We start from the raw sequence: 17,278 nt of genomic DNA, 5'->3' as shown, positions 1-17,278 counted from the left end.
TCCAGCCTGGCAGGCAGGGTGTGTAGACAGTATTACATGCCTGGTTTTCCTTTTCTGTAGAAACAACTTGCTTGGATAATAGAGCTATGGGGTGAGATATGTAAGGAGAAAAATAAAGAGAAGTTCACGAATGTGATCATTGACTTAGGGCAGTGGTTCTCAAACTCTTTGAAGTCAGGGTGCATTTAAAATCCTACACATAATTGTAGGCACACTATGTACAAATTTCTGAGAAATATGTTATAATAATTAAGTCAAATATTAAAGAAAAAAATATAAAGTAAGTCCAAGCGTGCTTTTATGGTAATTAAACAAAATAAATATGACAAAATTAAATTTATTCTGATATTAACATTTTTATGTTACATTTTTTGAGTTATGCTTTTTAGAATTTGTAAAAAAGGGGTTAAAAAATAAAAAAACAACAAAAAGTTATCTTTTTATATATGTAGATACATTCTTAGTAAGATTTAGTAAATTCGGCAGGTCCCGGCATGAATGTGTTTTTTATTCTTATGTTTATGAGAAACATGAGCCTGATGTGTCCTAGCAATTTCTTCAATGTTTGAGCATATATTGGAAAGGCAAACTCTCATTTCTTCATCACTACATTGAAGAATTCCTCTCTTTTTACTCTTAATTGTGTTGAGTACGGAAAACCCCCACCGTACATATCATCTTAACTTTACATCAAACAAAGGATAGAAGAAACTTGCCTCCAGTCTTTCCCGGGAACATGGGAGGTAGTGTAAACAATCCAGCACCACAGCCTAATAGCCTTTTGCAACCTAATCAGGCAAATGAGGTGGGGGGTTGGGCGGACTGTCAGCTTACAGCCAATTCCCCACACCTCTGTCCCCCCAAAATCTAAACTCCAAAAACCCTGTTGGTTTTTTGGTCCCCAACAGGCACATATTTCTCTGGAATACCATAAGGCACACCTGGAAATCTAGGGCACACCAGTGTGCCCTGGTACACACTTTGAGAACCACTGACTTAGGGACTTGCCACCAGCAAAGTGCCTTTGCTCCCATGACCTCAGGCACAGTGGGTGGTCCAGCCCCTCCGAGCTGGCACACTCAGGGCAGCAAGACTGGGCTCATCTTCGGAGCTGCCTGGCTTCTCCATTCTAAATGTCTGTCACTTCTCAGGGTTTTGAGTGTGAAATAGTTCATGTCCCTTACCTGACCTTCCACACGATAGAAGTTATGATCGGAGTGATTGAGAGGTTCAAGTCATCTTTCTAAATGCAAATAAATGATCATCAGCGAATGCTCCCCAGTTCTCATATGGTAGACTAAATTCCTTAATGTATATTACAAGGATCCTTCATCTGTAACTTTAATAAGGATTACAATTATAAATATTGCAAGACCTGGCCTCTCTGTCTCTCAACAGCTTCAACCCCAGCCCCATAGACCACATCTGGAGGTCAGATTGGATGCTTTCAGCTCTGGCAACATAACCCCATCTGTCTCAGGAATGAATATTCACAACAAACTGCTTGGCGTTGCTTTATTTTGTAGCATTCTCACCCAACTTTCATTCTCAAGCCCATCCCAATGCACTGACCCACCTTCGTATTTTAACTTCTACCTACATATTAGGTCTTAGCTTACACATAACCTCTTCCAGGAAGCCTTCCCTGACCACCAGGTATGGCTGCGTTGCTTCCCTGGAGTATTCTGCATTTCCTCACTCAAACTACTTACACATCATGTTAGCATCTCCTCTTGTCTGCAGATACCCAGAGGCAGTCTTGCTTATTCTTGTATTCTCATCAAATCCCAAGTCCTCTACAGATGTTTATGGGACAGGTAGTGAGGTCTTCGTGCCTAGAACTTGTGCCTGCCTTTGAGAGCATTACCTTTACACACACCTACAAACAAGAAATTGCCTAAAACCAGCCTACAGGGTCCCTTTCCTAGAAAAACTGAAGGTCATCTCAGCTATTTCTTGTCTTATTTAAAAACATGAAGGGAGCCCCCTCGGAGTCTTTCAGATACACTGCAGCTTCAAGGTGACAAGATGAGAGATGTGAAAAATATAATAAAATTTATGTCTCTTTGGCTACAAAATTGAAACCAATGAAACTTGACAGGATCACACAAAGTTTACGTGTCTTGGGAACTTCAGCACATAAAGAACATTAGATAGCCTGACCAGGTGGTGGCGCAGTGGATAGAGCGTCGGACTGGGATGCCGAGGACCCAGGTTCGAGACCCCGAGGTCGCCAGCTTGAACGCGGGCTCATCTGGCTTGAGCAAAAAGCTCACCAGCTTGGACCCAAGGTCGCTGGCTTGAGCAAGGGGTTACTCTATCTGCTGAAGGCCCACAGTCAAGGCATATATGAGAAAGCAATCAATGAACAACTAAGGTGTCTCAATGCGCAATGAAAAACTAATGATTGATGCTTCTCCGTTCCTGTCTGTCCCTGTCTATCCTTCTCTCTGTCTCAGTAAAAAAAAAAAAAAGAACATTAGATAGATGACTTCGGTCCATGGAAAACAGGTCTTCACAAAGATCAGTTTTCATTTGAAGGACAGATTCTCTTCCATGCCCCTCCCCCACCTCCTGCCTGGAAGAAAAAGTCCTGTGTGATCTTACTACCAAATATAACCGTTCTTGTTCAGAGCACTTGGTTTCTCTTACCTAAGGGGTCAAAGGCAAAGTGAAAAAATTACAAATTCCAGGACCTCCCCCCAAACCTAAAGAGTGTGAAGTTCTGCTGATGTGGGCCTGAGTGAGTCTAGTTTTATAAGGTCTTCAGGATATTCAGGCGCACACAAAAGTTTGGGAATCCTTAGAGATGAGGATTACACAGTTGACTGGGTTTCTCTTTAAACTTGGCCACTAGAAAGCTCAGGGACAAATTCATGGTTTCCCGGGTATAGGTGTAGAGATCGCTGTGCTGTGCTTTTTAATTCTTTTCTTGAGTCCTTTGATTTCGTATTTGGTTTGTATTTTCTTTTTTCACCTCTCTTCTAATTTAAATTCTTGTCCTATTACATATCCAAATAAGCCATTAAAAAAATCTTTTTTGGAACACAACAAGAAATAGATAGGTAGCCAGAGAAATATGTAAGTCGTATGACACTCAGCTTCTGTGGAGGAAATACAGTCCTGGGGATGAGCATAGGGCAAGTGCACTCGGTGCAGCTGGGGAGAGCCCGGTGCATGCTGGCGTGAGCACGCACGCAGACGCATGCTAGAGAGTACTTGAGTTTATCAGTGAATGCCTTTTTTTTTTACAGGGACAAATAGAGAGTCAGAGAGAGGGGATAGATAGGGACAGACAGACAGGAATGGAGAGAGATGAGAAGCATCAATCATCAGTTTTTCGTTGCAACACCTTAGCTGTTCATTGATTGCTTTCTCATATGTGCCTTGACCGTGGGCCTTCAGAAAACCAAGTAACTCCTCGCTGGAGCCAGCGACCTTAGGTCCAAGTTGGTGAGCTTTTTGCTCAAGCCAGATGAGCCCGTGCTCAAGCTGGCAACCTCGAACCTGGGTCCTTCCGCATCCCAGTCTGATGCTCTATCCACTGTGCCACCGCCTGGTCAGGCTGAATGACGTTTTTAAAGATTTTTATTTATTGATTTTAGAGACTGAGAGAAAGGAGGAGGAGAAGGAATAGGAAGTATCCACTCATAGTAGAGTTGCTTCCCCAAGCCTGGGGCTTCAGATTCTCAGCATTCCAGGCTGACGATCTATCCACTGTGCCACCACAGGTCAGGTGTATCAGTGAATGATTTTTAAATTTTTCCATCAAAAAGCAAATGTATTTCCTGTTGCCCTTCATTAAACTCATGGCCTATGCATCAGCTGATGACCACATCAAAAGCAGTGATGTGGGTGTTTGGGGTTGTGGGGCAGCTGTGTTAGGCTTGCTCACAGGTGTACACGCTGCGGGCACTTCGCTTCACTTGATTAGTGCGTGATCACCTGGCAGAGGCACGTGTGCGTGGCTATATAAGCCTATGGGTGCTTGCGCTGGAGAGAGACGGGGGACTGTGGATGGCGGATTGCCCGCCCGCCACTGTGAGGGGCCATTTCTGCTGTTTGTTTGCTGGAGAAGAGGTTTTACCCCATCTGTGAGCTTGTCCGCCGTTGTGAGACTATTAACAGAAAGGCCCAGTGCTTCCTGACTCTGCAGTTTCTTTACCATCTGCCCGAATCCAGCGTGGACCTGCCTGACTCAGCCACCAGCATACAGGGCACTGCCCCTCCGCTACGGTTGTGCCCTTTCTTGTGTGGCCCCAGATCTTTCCCCTAATCTCTGTCTTGCCTTCTGTCCCCTACTAGCTAACCCCCAGGAAGGCATTCATTTATGGGCGCTTCAGAGGGGGACTCTCCGAATTGCTTACAGAGTGAGGGGACCCGGAGATTGTTTAGACAAGCTTCAGGGAGGGGAAATGTGCCGTGGCCAACGCGGCTGTGAGTGCTGAAGCCCGGGAAGCCTATGCTTGGGAAACCGGCTGTTCTTCCCTCACCCGGGGGCCTGGCTGGGAGGACCAGACGTTCCTCCTGTCTCCCTCTCCTTAGTCATTCCCAGGAGGAAGCGCCAGGGAGACCACAGCGTGAGCCCCTTGTGGGATGCGGCCTGACATTGGCTCCAATGGAGAAACAGGTGTGAGGCTGGGCCTTCACCGCATCTGCTGGGCTTCCACTTTGGGGCTCCTTGTCACATGGCCCATTTCTTCTCACATAGGTGGCAGCTTGGCCTCATCACCCCTGGATCAGCTTTGTGCAGGTGGAGTAAGAACTGGGGGATTTGGGCCCCACTGAAACCCTGGAAATGTTTCCTGGTGCCCTGTAAGTCATCAACATGCTCATCAAACTGATGCCAAGTTTTGAGGTCAGTTTTAAGCAAAAGGGTCCACCTAAAGACAAGGCCTTCAGTTCAGCCAGCACTCAGGCCCAGCTCTGAGGCACCGCTGGCAGCTCAGGGGCTGGGAGGCGGCGGGCGGTGTGTAATTAGGGTTAACAAGGGCCAGTGCTTGGCAAGCACCTGGCAGTTAACATGCAGAATTCAATCGAATTTGAAAAAGTTGAGCATCACTCCCTTTTAGAGACCCGAGTCCTAAATGGATGAGGAACTTGCTCAGGCCACCTGCTGTGGTTAGTGTTAGAATCCAAAGCTGCTGCGTTCTCCTAATTACTGACCCCCTTCATCATGGGGTGTGTGTGGGGGTGCATGTGTATGTGTAATAAGGTGTAAATCAGTAACTGACACCAAGAAGAAAATAAGGCAAGCATGATGGGAGAAAGGCCAACCATGTGCTGAAAGGATTTGGAGGAAAACAGCCTCCCTTAGGAGGAGTTGGAAAATTGGCTTGTGAGTCAAGAACAGACCCAAAGGAATGGATGGAACTGGGGAAGAGGGTGTCGTGGCCGGCACCCCAGGGAGACGGAACAGCCTGAGAGAACACCTGTGGACAGCAGACGATTTGTTGTGGGGAACGGGTGAGGGCGCAGTGTGGTGGGCATCCAGGGTCAGTCTGAGGGCCGCCAGGACACCTGCTGAGCTGGGCCGTTTCTATTGGGCGGTGGGGTCTGGAGGTTGGTGGGCAGCGGGTGATTTGACAGCAGCTGTGTTGAAGAGAAGACAGGCAGAGTGCAGGCGGGCTTGGGGGTTAGAGAGCAGGGAGGCTAAGTTTAAAGAAACCTATGAAGGATAGAGGGAGCCCACTGGGCTGTGAACAGCAGGGGCTCACAGGTGGGACAGATCCCATAGCCATGTAGAGGCGTCACTCAGACACCTCCTGTGATTAGGGAGGTAGGAGCAGAGTCTGGGATGAGCTCAGCTCGGATTTGCAAAGCTATCAGCAAGAGCAGGAAACCCAGCTGGGGGTGCCCAGATGTACCGTGCTCTCAGGAAGGGAGGACTGGTCAACCGTGAGAGTTCTGCAGAGGGGACAGCGGGCACTGCAGGAGAAGAGGTCTTTGTGGGAAGTAGGAGGAGTTGGAGGAAGAGCTCCTCCTTGGAACATCTTCCTAGAGTGTGGGGCCCTCCACCTGGAGACAGGTGTACCAGGAAAGCTGGCATGCATCAAACTAAAAGGAGTGACTATGAGCACATCAGACACTGATACCTTCTAGACCTCTCCAAATAAAATGGGGGTTATTCACTGGGAACCCATCTGAGTGTGGAAAAACCCACCTGGGTGCAATGAGAGAGCTGTGTGAAGTCAACTAGCAAACTCACCTGGGCAAACTGCAACTGGCTCAGACACAGGACTTCCGGCAGGGGTACAGGGCGAGGGGGGGGGGAGAACCACTCTGGGATTGTCATAAAGGCGGGATGACCCAGGAGGCCTCCTGATAGGTGAAGTTCAGGATGCTCTTGGGTGGTTTTGTTGTTTTTAAATAACTATCAGCCTGAAATAACCTCTGTTTGGTTTTCTTTTCTGGGTTTGCTTTCCTGCCTCAAGTAACAGGACCAGACACGGGCAATTTCTCCCTAAAATGTGAATGAAAGGTGCCTCTGCGGCTGGGCCTGCCCCTGCTGATTGCTCCTGCTGGTCCAGCACTGGAGGCGGATCCTGCGTCGTTGCCCCGCGATCTCCAGGCTGTGCCGCCCTTGAGCAAACAGGGATTCAGGCCAGAAGCACTTCAAATGGCAAGATTACCCTTTCCATGTTTACCAACCTGCCGTGGGTGGTTCAGGCCAGGGTGCAGCTAATGCCATTCAAACACACGAGGAGAGGGTCATAGAGTCGAATGATAGCTGTCATGCTCTCAGGACCAGTGGTGAGTGGCAAACAGCGGTCTGGGGCACATAACGACCAAGAAAACAATGGCTATAAAATAAGCCACAAAATAATACCGTGGAAACAACTCTTTACACGGGCGCTAGGTTCTATCTGTAGTTGGCAGGTGAGAGGGAAGGGCCTCCCACCTGTGTCTTCTCTTCCAGGGGAGGCCCTGCAGCCTGTGTGAGTGCTGGCTCCTTCCTGTCTGCTCTTGTCATACAAGCAAGGAGCTGTTTAAAGATTGTGCATCTTCTGAAGATTCATTTCTTGTCATTTGAGACTCGGACTCCTTCCCTTACTCCATAAGAAAATGGAGAGGACATGTAATTAAAACAATTCGCTTGAGCCAGCAGTCAGGGGACGCTCCCTATGTTTTAGAAACGCAAGGAGGTGGCAGAACACACGGGTGAGGAGCGCTTGGAGTCGGCCAGTCCTGAATCCCTGAGTTCCATTTTCTGTCATCGATTCAAGGTCATCAAGCATTTAAGCGAGTTATTCCGGTGAACCAGGAGGGCCAGCCTCCAGTGCTGGGTATGGTGAGACATCACATGCACGTCAGCTGATAGAGACAGGCAATGACGGAAACACCACAGATGGAGGTCCACTCCGGCCACCAGGTGCAGAGCTGCCGTGTGTTCCGGTCCGGGCGTCTGTCTGAGGTGTGGTGTACCTTGTGCCACCTGTGTGATTGGGGCCAGTGTCTTCACTTCCCAGACCCCCGTAGGGTTGTAACGACAGTGCGTGGCACACAGCGCGTCTGAAGCTCCCCATGACAAGTCTTGGATGGTGGTGTTCACTCACTGCTGTGCCCCCAGTGCCTGGAGCCATGCCCAATACTGGACAGACATTTGTAAATTCTTGTTGGCTAGTTGACTTTAACAATGAATAGAATTGTGATGAGGGAAAGATGACACAGGGGACGTACAAGGACACTATAGCAAAAAGACCCGCAGCCTGCTTGCTGGAGCCATGGTAAATAGAAGTCACAGCCTGCAGCTTTTGCAGGGAGAACTGAAGCCCCAAGAGTTCCTCCTCAAAAACTGAAATCTAACTCATCCTCAAGTGAAGGCGTTGAATGCTTCCTTGTCAGTGCCCACAAGAGGGAGCCTGCTGCTTCACATAAGCCAAGCTTTCCCCAGCAGGGGGGCCCCAAGCCCTTCAAAGTGTGGCGTTCCTGGGAAGACCAGGGCTGATGTCACAGTCTGGATGTTTTAAGGAAATAGTTTTTAAAAAAGTTTCAGGTCAAATCAAGTAGTAGCTGAAAGGAATAATTGAAATGTGGTTCATATAGTCTTTCAAAACTTTGGGAAGAAGGAAATCAATCCTTTTTATTTCATTAACTGCAAAAGAACAAAATGTATCATGAATACCTGCACATTTCTAGTCTTTGGGAACTCAGCTTATGCTGCTCTAAAGATTATTGGAAATGCCATTACTTGGTTATTTCGGAGATCAAAGTTTGCCAACTTTCATTTCTTTATGCACATTTTTTTGCATACTTGAGTCAGAGAGTTTGTGAATCAGAATATTTTGCTTTCCACTTAAATGTCTTGTATCTGACATCCATTGGGTTTGTAAAGTGTAAGTGACCACTATCAAACCGCGTTGAACATATGCTGAAATGACAGGACGAGGGGCATAAATAGAGAGGTAATCCTCGGACAGAGCTGGTCATCCGTCACCTGCCATGATTTACTGTCTGAACGCTACCTCTGCGCCCCCTGCAGGTTGAGTCCCAGCTTCCGTCCTCAGCTGCCCATCACGTGGCTTCCTGGCACTGTTGGTTATTACACACTACTGCTTAAACGCAGATTACTGGATCACAATAGGAGCATTCTAGAAATGCCTTTCGCATTTTATTAGATATGTATTGTATATGAATCATAGAACACTGCATGGAATGTTTCGTGTTGTTCAGAACTGCAGTGGCTCGGAGCTATGAACCCAAGTCACTCTCTCGTGTAAATTTCAGTCACCGAGGCACGGTTAAAGCCAGAAGTGTCACAGGTTATCTGGCTAATAGTGGGAAGAGAGGCTACCTGTCTGGGAAAGTACAGTTTGCAGAGAGAGTGGGATGCCTCTCAACAGCCCAAAAATGTGGAGACACGCAGGTAATCCTGGGGGGCTGGCGCTGCCCGAGAGATAAGAGCCTCTTTTCCTTAATCAGATGGCTGCTCGATCCAGGACCACTGACATGTCCTGTTCTCCTTACGCAGAAGAAAACTGATGAATGGATGAGGCATCACGGACACTGCCAGGTAAGGAGGGGACTCGGCTGTTGAGATTTCAGAACTTTTCGGGCTTCTGTCTTCTTACCACCTCCTGCTGTGAAATCTCCCTCTACCTCTCCTATGGGGACACAGTGGTGGCATTTTTCACCCACTCAGATAACCCAGGGAAGTCCTCTATAAGATCCTGAATCATATCTGCCAAGACCCTTTTCCCCAAATGCTGAACGTGTGTGCATGTGTGTGTGCGTGTGCGTGTGTGTAGATCAATATCTTTTGCAATTCAGTTAGTGTTCAGCTGACTGGGTCTTGTTAAACGTCCAAATCTCCTCAGAAGTGGACAAGAATGGCCTTCAACTGTCACACTGTTTGTCCCAGGACAGCTGATATCTGTCCCTATCTACCACCTCAGGCCTGACCCTCCTGTCTCCTGCCCTGTGGTACCATCCCTTGTGTGGTGGCCTTGAAGTCACAGCTCACAGCTTCCTCTTGCATCTGCAACCAAACCTCTCTAATTTCCAGTTGTGGAGATCCCCAAAGACACAGGAACACAGAGCCCAGCCCCAACGGGCCCTTACACTGTGAGCAGCTTTCTCAGGGTGCTGGACCCTTGGCCTCTGAGCTCCCTGGTGCCGGGAAGTCTGCAGCAACAGGCTCTCGGGAGCTTCCGCCACAGAGGCAGACTGTGCTCGTCTGGTAAGGGATTACTCTTGTCTGACACACTGGACGGCACCTCAGGCAGGCGACTGGCTACTTGTCGTCAGCCGGGGCCCCAGAAAATCACTGCCTGGGCAGACTGAAAAGTCAATAGCCAGGAGCCCTGCAGCGGGCTATGAGCTCATCCCTGTGATGGAGGCTCAGCCCCGCAGGGGAGTGAGTTCAAGCACAGGCCCGCAGTATGCAGAGGCCAAGGCCACCTGAGGTCAGTCTCCAGGGAGCCCCACACGCCCAACTGCGGGAGCTCCAAGATGAGCTGATCTGACTCAGACCCGTGGAGGCAGAGAGCCCAGACCTCTGTTCTGTTCTAGGAGGTGTTCATTCTTCTGTTCCCTTCTATGTTTCCTCCCTCCCAGCAGGTGCCTCCATCATTGTATGAATGACGTGGCACCACGGTGCCACACACACTGTTGTGACAACGATGAAGAAATGAACATTTTATCATAAAAACACCCCCAAAGTGGCTCTTTCAGATGAGAGAGATTCTCACAGGACATTGTGTAGGGAGAACCCAGAGACGGTACGCTGGCTGGCTCAGTTGTTGACTTATTGACCGAGTTCCTGGTTTATCCCGCCAGCATCACGGAACCTCATTTTCTTTGAGGCCTGGGCTGGTGTGGGCACGGGTGCCCCAGATGGAAAGGGAGGCCCCCTGTCTTGGTCCAACCTCCTTTAGAGAGTAACCTACAACTCCAGAAAGGCCACACACTCCTTTTTGCTTCGTTCCCCCATTAAATATGGGGCACACTAAATTAATGATAAGGATCTCCTGAACATGGGGAAGACCACGACCCCATGAAGGGCTTAGAGAGTGTGGAGAAAAGACCAACATACACGCAGGATTATTACTGTTGCTCTACACAGACGTCCTGTCAGTTGTAGACGTGAAGGCCGACTAAGGAAATTCTATTATTCTCAATGAAACAGGAAGAAATGACATTGTACTTTCACTGCAAGGACAAGGGCATGTATAGATATCTGGGGGAAATAGGTGGAAAATATTATAGTTTTCAAAATAATTAAAAAGTATTTCTTTTTCTTTGAAGAAATTCCCTAGTCTAACCTTTCGCCTATATTTTGGGTGTGAATAGGCAAAATGATGGGTTTTTTTTGTTCATTTGTTTTTTTGTAACGGAGACAGGGAGACAGAGAGAGAGACAGATAGGGAAAGACAGGCAGGAAGGGAGAGAGATGAGAAGCATCAATTCTTCATTGCATTCTTAGTTGTTCATTGATTGCTTTCTCATATGTGCCTTGACTGGGGGTGGGCTCCAGCAGAGTGAGTGACTATTTGCTCAAGCCAGTGACCTTGGGCTTCAAGCCAGCAACCTTTGGGTTAAAGCCAGCAACCATGAGGTCATGTCTGTGATCCCACGCTCAAGCCAGTGATCCCGTGCTCAAACCAGATAAGCCTAAGCTCAAGCCGGGTGACTTGAGGTTTTGAATCTGTGTCCTCTGTGTATCCATTGTACCACCGCCTGGTCACACTGTTTTGTTGTTTTTGCTCCCCCCCTTCTTTTCCAAGTGCGAGGAGGGGAGATAGAGAGACAGATTCACACATGCACCCTGACAGGGATCCACCTGGCAACCCCCATCTGGAACTGATGCTCTGCCCATCTGAGGCCATGCTCACAACCAAGCTATTTTTAGTGCCTGAGGTGAAGGAAGCTCCTTGGAGCCACCTTCAGTGCCCAGAGTTAATGCACATGAATCAATTGAGCCATGCTGTGTGAGGGGAAAAGAGAGAGAGAAATGAGGGCGGGGGAGGGGTGGAGAAGCAGATGAGCGCTTCTCCTATGTGTCCTGGCCAGAAATCGAACCCAGGACATAGACATGCTAGGCTAGCGCTCTACCACTGAGCCAACGGGCCAGGGCCAATCTTTGTTTTTTGAAAGTGAAATGAAATTAATACATAACTTGCCCATTTTCCCTGTTCCTCGATGAGAAAAGGGTCAAAGTCTTTACTGGTGTCTGATCTGTCCTCTCCTCAATGACCAACTTAACCTTTTCCTCCCCAATTCTGTATCACACAGCATTTGTATTTCACAGCAAAGGTGAAGAGCGCAGAGCCAGCTGGCATTCTGTCTTAAGCAGTCCTGGCGAGCAGACTTGGGCAGTGTGTTATGACAGCATTGGCAGGACAGCCGGAGGTGGGCATTCGGGTTGCGTTCACCTTGTGAGCCCTGGAGTACGAGGTTTCTTAGTTTCCTGTGTTGCTGGGTTTGCGAGTTGCTTCTCTGAACGCCAGGCTTTGGCTTCACGTGACCCCAGCGTTTTGCTGATGGAATTTAAAGGGGCTGGAGGACAGGACAACGGGCATGGGCATGATGTTTTGAAAAAGAAGGCCAGGGTTCAAGTTTGGCCACTTCCAGTTACTACCTAAGTGACCGAGTCTCTCTGATATTTTGTGTTTTTTTCCCATATATAAAAAGAGAATAATTCTTCCTTTCATACAGTAGGATATTTGCAAACACTATTTCAAGAACATACTGGTTGTTAAGCAGAGGAAATTTTTCTGTGATGGACCCAGGAAGCACTGAATTTTAATTTTTCATCATGACTTCAGGAACACATGTCATTGTCATACTCCTAGGAGCAGGCTGGAGCTTCGGCGTGGCTGTCAGAGCCCAGGCTGACCCCTTAGCCTGGAGGGTGGCCCCTGCGTGCTGAGTCCCGAGGTCTCCTGACGCTGGTGGGCGGAGATCAGGGAGGCCGGGAGCCAGCCTGCCTCCTGTCTGGAGTGCAGTCCACACTGAGGAGGAAGTGGTGACATTTCCTAAGACACCTGCTCTCTTCAGCACAGGAGTCCACCTCTCCCCACAGCAGCACTGGCAGCCTCAGGGCGTAATGCCCGCGGGGGAGAAGGGGTCTCCCTGTGACCTCATCCCTGTGGGGTCTGGCAGCTCCACAGAACTGCAGGGGAAACCTGTTTGACAACTGCCTTGGTTTCTACCAAAAGCCTCTTTGGTTAAACCAGCATTTTTTTTTTTTTTTTACAGGGACAGAGAGAATGAGTCAGAGAGGGATAGGGACAGACAGACAGAAAGGGAGAGAGATGAGAAGCATCATCAGTTTTTCGTTGCGACACCTTAGTTGTTCATTGATTGCTTTCTCATATGTGCCTTGACCGTGGGCCTTCAGCAGACCAAGTAACCCTTTGCTTGAGCCAGCAACCTTGGGTCCAAGCTGGTGAGCTTTTTGCTCAAACAAGATGAGCCTGCGTTCAAGCTGGCGACCTCGGGGTCTTGAACCTGGGTCCTCCGCATCCCAGTCCGACGCTCTGTCTACTGTGCCAGTGCCTGGTCAGGCTAAACCAGCATTTTAAACACCAATATATTTTAAAATGCTAGCTACAATATCACAGATTTAGACTAATGTGTTAGCTGATAGCAAAGGGAAAAAAATTAGTCCAAATTTCTTTTCTTTTGTTGCCAGTGGGAGTATGGTAGTGTGGTAATGAACACATGGACCCACTTTGGGAACTCAGGCTTGGGCCTGTGTGTCACAGGATATTTTCCCATTGACGAAGCACTTTCACACATGTGATCATCACTTGACTCCTTCAGGAAGGATGGGAGGTGATCACCTTAGAGATTGGGAACTGAGAACAATTGTGAGTTGCTCAAGATGTCTGTCATAGCTGCCAAAGGAAGCCGGGGACAAGAAGGAGAAGATTCTGCCAGATTTCCATCCAACCTCATCGCTTCTACAGGCCGGGGAAGGGGAATGACAGCTCCTCACAGGAGCTGCACGACCCACTCCCAAGTGGGATGCGAAGGCTTGTGTGCTGGGGAGTGGCCTGGGCACCGGGCAGCCACTCAGCTCCCCTGGGTCACACCCTGAAGATGGGACAGTGTCAGTTTTTCAGGGAGGGTTTCTAGTGCTTCCCTCACCTACCACAGAAAAGCAGCACAGTCTAAGGCTCAGATCACTGACTTCAACGTCACAGTGCCCTGTCCTAACTCGGCCAGTCATTAGCTCATGTGCTCTTGGGGGACATCACCTAATCTCTCAAATAAATGCTTCTGTCAAACGTTGAGAGGACTAAATGAGGTAACAGCCCCCCTAACACCTGGCACAGGGTCCGTGGCAGAGTTCTTAGGGGCCTGGGCAGATGGAGGTGACCCTGGAAGAACCTGAGATGTCCCACAGGTGTAGCTGGTGGCCATGCCTGGCTGTCTGAACACACGCCACAGCTGCGTTTTGTGTGACAGATGGAAGGATGGCCCATTATCTAGGAAGTGATACAACTTCTCTGAGGCAAATACCATAGGCTAGGAATGCCTTGGGCATGATAAAAAAAAAAAGGGATGCGCATTTTTCCTCCTTTTGGGGCTTCAGGTCCAGCATCTTCTCCTACATTTGGGGAGAGGGTGGGTTCCCCAATCCTGTTACCACAGAGCATGTGAAGTATGAGAGAGGCAGAGGTGGGGAGAGGACAGTGCGGGCGACAGTGCTGACTGGCTGCGTCTTCATTTCCCTCGGCGGGGGTTCTCTGTTCTGTCTGCGTCATCAGACCAGGAGACGGCTGCTGCAGCCGCATCTGAGGACCACCGAGGGTATGGCGGCGAAGATGCTGTTGGGAAGATATTTGTCATAATTTTTATATTTTCTCAAAATTAACTCAAGGAAAAGGAGTGCGGCGAGGCTGGAGGGAAAGAGCAAATTTATAAACAGAGCGTACCATTCTTCAGTCACATGATTTCTGAACCTGACATTCTCTACGGAGTTTGTTTGAACTACTTGGGAGCCCTTTCCTCTTGTGAAACTTACAGTTCAGGAGTTAGGAGTTAAATTACTTCCTCCTGGGCCAGACTAGAGAGGTTGATCAGCCCATGCTGCAGGTCATTATAACCCTTCAGAGTTCCTGGTGACTCACACCTCTCCCCAGTGTAGGGAGCAGTGGTGTTGAACACTCACCCGGGCTTTTCCTGGGTTCCCAGGAACAGAGAATCAGACACTGGAGTTTTCTGCAGAGTACAGCCTATATTACCAGGCAAGGCTGAGCTTATGGGGGCTTTGGGGAAAGGTAAGTCAATGATCCTCCATCTCACCTTTTTTAGAGTTGTAGAAAGCAAGGCACATGACAAGAGAGAGAAGCTACCTAGCAAGGCAGATGATGAAAGACCCCTTTTACTATGTCACTGTGGACCTATTTGAACCACACACCTCTTATCGTCCTGACCAAGGAATTGGATGTGGGTCCTAGAGGAAACATCCCAGGACACCACTCTACAGTGGGCATAAAGTATGAGAATGTCACAGGATAGAGAAAATGTCACCACTGGAAAACCTGTTGAGTGTGGAGAGGAATGCTTTGGGATGGGAAGGTAAATCGGGATAGGACACCCAAGGAGGGAGATATGGTTGCTAACCCGCTGTCTAAGGAGACAGGGTCTTCCTGAGCCCTGTTTGCGTCTTGCTGAATGGAGAATGCAAGTTTAGAGCCAGAGCAGAATAGTGAGGACCTGAGAGAGGCTGCTGCTGATGGCTTCTCTTAGGGGTCCTCATTCTCTGTCCTCCCCCTGAAGTATTCACCAACCCTCCATTCACTTAAACGTCAAGGGGTGTCCTCTTGGTGAGGACAGTTGGCCATGTGTGTCCCGAGGGTGATACATCTTGATCAGTCAAAGCTGCCTTCCTTTGCAGCAGGCTGAGGACCTGGACAGGCTGGAAAGAAACAGGGACAAGCTGACCCTGGCTCATTGTGGTGCAGAAAAAATAAAGAAGAGGGCTTCCTGACTTCCCGGGTTACCCTTCCCGGAGTAGCAAATGGTTCATGACCCAAGCCGCCGGGCATGAGTTGGCAGCATTCTTACTCTAATCACTGTGCACCTCTCAGGAGTACACAGGCCGGATTCCTCTCTGACCTGTGCTCCATCCGTTCACTGCCTGAGGAGGGCTGGCAGGGATGTGTCCTCATGTGCCCTCCTCCCTCCTGGGCTGGAAGTCTCTGCTCTCCCTCCTTCCAGAGCGCAGGGTGGAGCAGCAGGGACATGTCACAGGGACCGGTTCTCTATTTGCCAATAGCCGTGTTCATGCAATCCTCGTGTCCATTCGGCCCAGAAAGGAGCTTGGGCAATCACATCCTGCGGTGCACTGGCTTCTTCCCTAACTGGCTTCTCAGACTGTCCTCACCAAGAGCCCCATGCTGACCCAGGGCCCCCACTGGCTTCTGCCCAACGAGACTCTGGGCCACGAGTGCCGGGTGTGACTTTCAGGTCTCAAGGCTGAGCCCAGGATGAGGCCTATCTGAGATTTAAAAACCAAATTTACATAGCCTTGGATTAAACCCTTTTTTCTTATAATGTCTTATATTCTTTGACTAATAAAAGACTTGCTGTAGAAAACAAAATGGAAAATATAATTTTATTTTGGAAATAAAAAAATTCACATTTAATCCAGATATCAGCTAGGACCTCCATGTAGTTTGAGAAAAGATTTTAGTTGATTTCACCTTGAACTGAAAAAATTGCTGAATCTTTCTAGCTTTCTTTCCAGCAGTGAATCTAATCTTACAAATAACAGAGTATGATGTTCGGATCAACTTCTATCTGAAGATGTGTTTCACTGAGGGCACCACCTTATGGGAAAATATGGGAATTAAGGCACACACAGAGAAGAATGAGAAGAACGAGGAAGGGATAGGAAACCATGTTATATAAAGCAGGTTTAGGAATTTATTACATTCTTCCTGGGGGAAAACAATAACACACACTTAAAATGGAAATGTTAGCTGTCTTAAAATATTTGGAAGACAACTAGATTTATTTTATCCAGATCATGAAAGCAAAATTTATATCTAGTAGATAGGGATGATAGGAAAATGCCTTTTGCTTGGTATTAAGGAAGACCATTCCAGCAGCTGATATCTTCTAGAAATGCAGTACAAAGCCAAAGTTTCCTTTCCCTAAAATCATTCAATATACAAACGTTTGTTGTGGCTAAGCTCCATGCATTTTTCTAACACCAGGAGATAGCCATGAAAAACTAAAGGAAAGCCCTCAAGATAGCCACATATTGGGGCTGTTCTAGGACGTCTTAGAATCTGAAAAGGAAAGTGAAATTATGCTATTTCTATGGGATCTTTTTTTCTACTCTAAAATTATAAACTTTTATTTGCTCGAAGAAAATAATAGCATCAAGTCTATTTATCACCTCCAGTTATAATTAGAATTTCTGGACAAAGACTATTGTGTTCATGTTTTCCTCCAGTGCCGGTGACTGGCGTGCTGTGAGTGAGAGGTGCTCCCTCAGCGCTGGGCTCCGGCCGTGTTAATGTTTTCCTCCAGTGCCGGTGACTGGCGTGCTGTGAGTGAGAGGTGCTCCCTCAGCGCTGGGCTCTGGCCGTGTTAATGTTTTCCTCCAGTGCCGGTGACTGGTGTGCTGTGAGTGAGAGGTGCTCCCTCAGCGCTGGGCTCTGGCCGTGTTCATGTTTTCCTCCAGTGCCGGTGACTGGCGTGCTGTGAGTGAGAGGTGCTCCCTCAGCGCTGGGCTCTGGCCGTGTTAATGTTTTCCTCCAGTGCCGGTGACTGGTGTGCTGTGAGTGAGAGGTGCTCCCTCAGCACTGGGCTCTGG

The sequence above is a fragment of the Saccopteryx bilineata genome, chromosome 3 (genome assembly GCF_036850765.1).
Source record: "Saccopteryx bilineata isolate mSacBil1 chromosome 3, mSacBil1_pri_phased_curated, whole genome shotgun sequence".
NCBI classification, from domain to species: domain Eukaryota; kingdom Metazoa; phylum Chordata; class Mammalia; order Chiroptera; family Emballonuridae; genus Saccopteryx; species Saccopteryx bilineata.
This window is presented reverse-complemented; position numbering follows the sequence as displayed.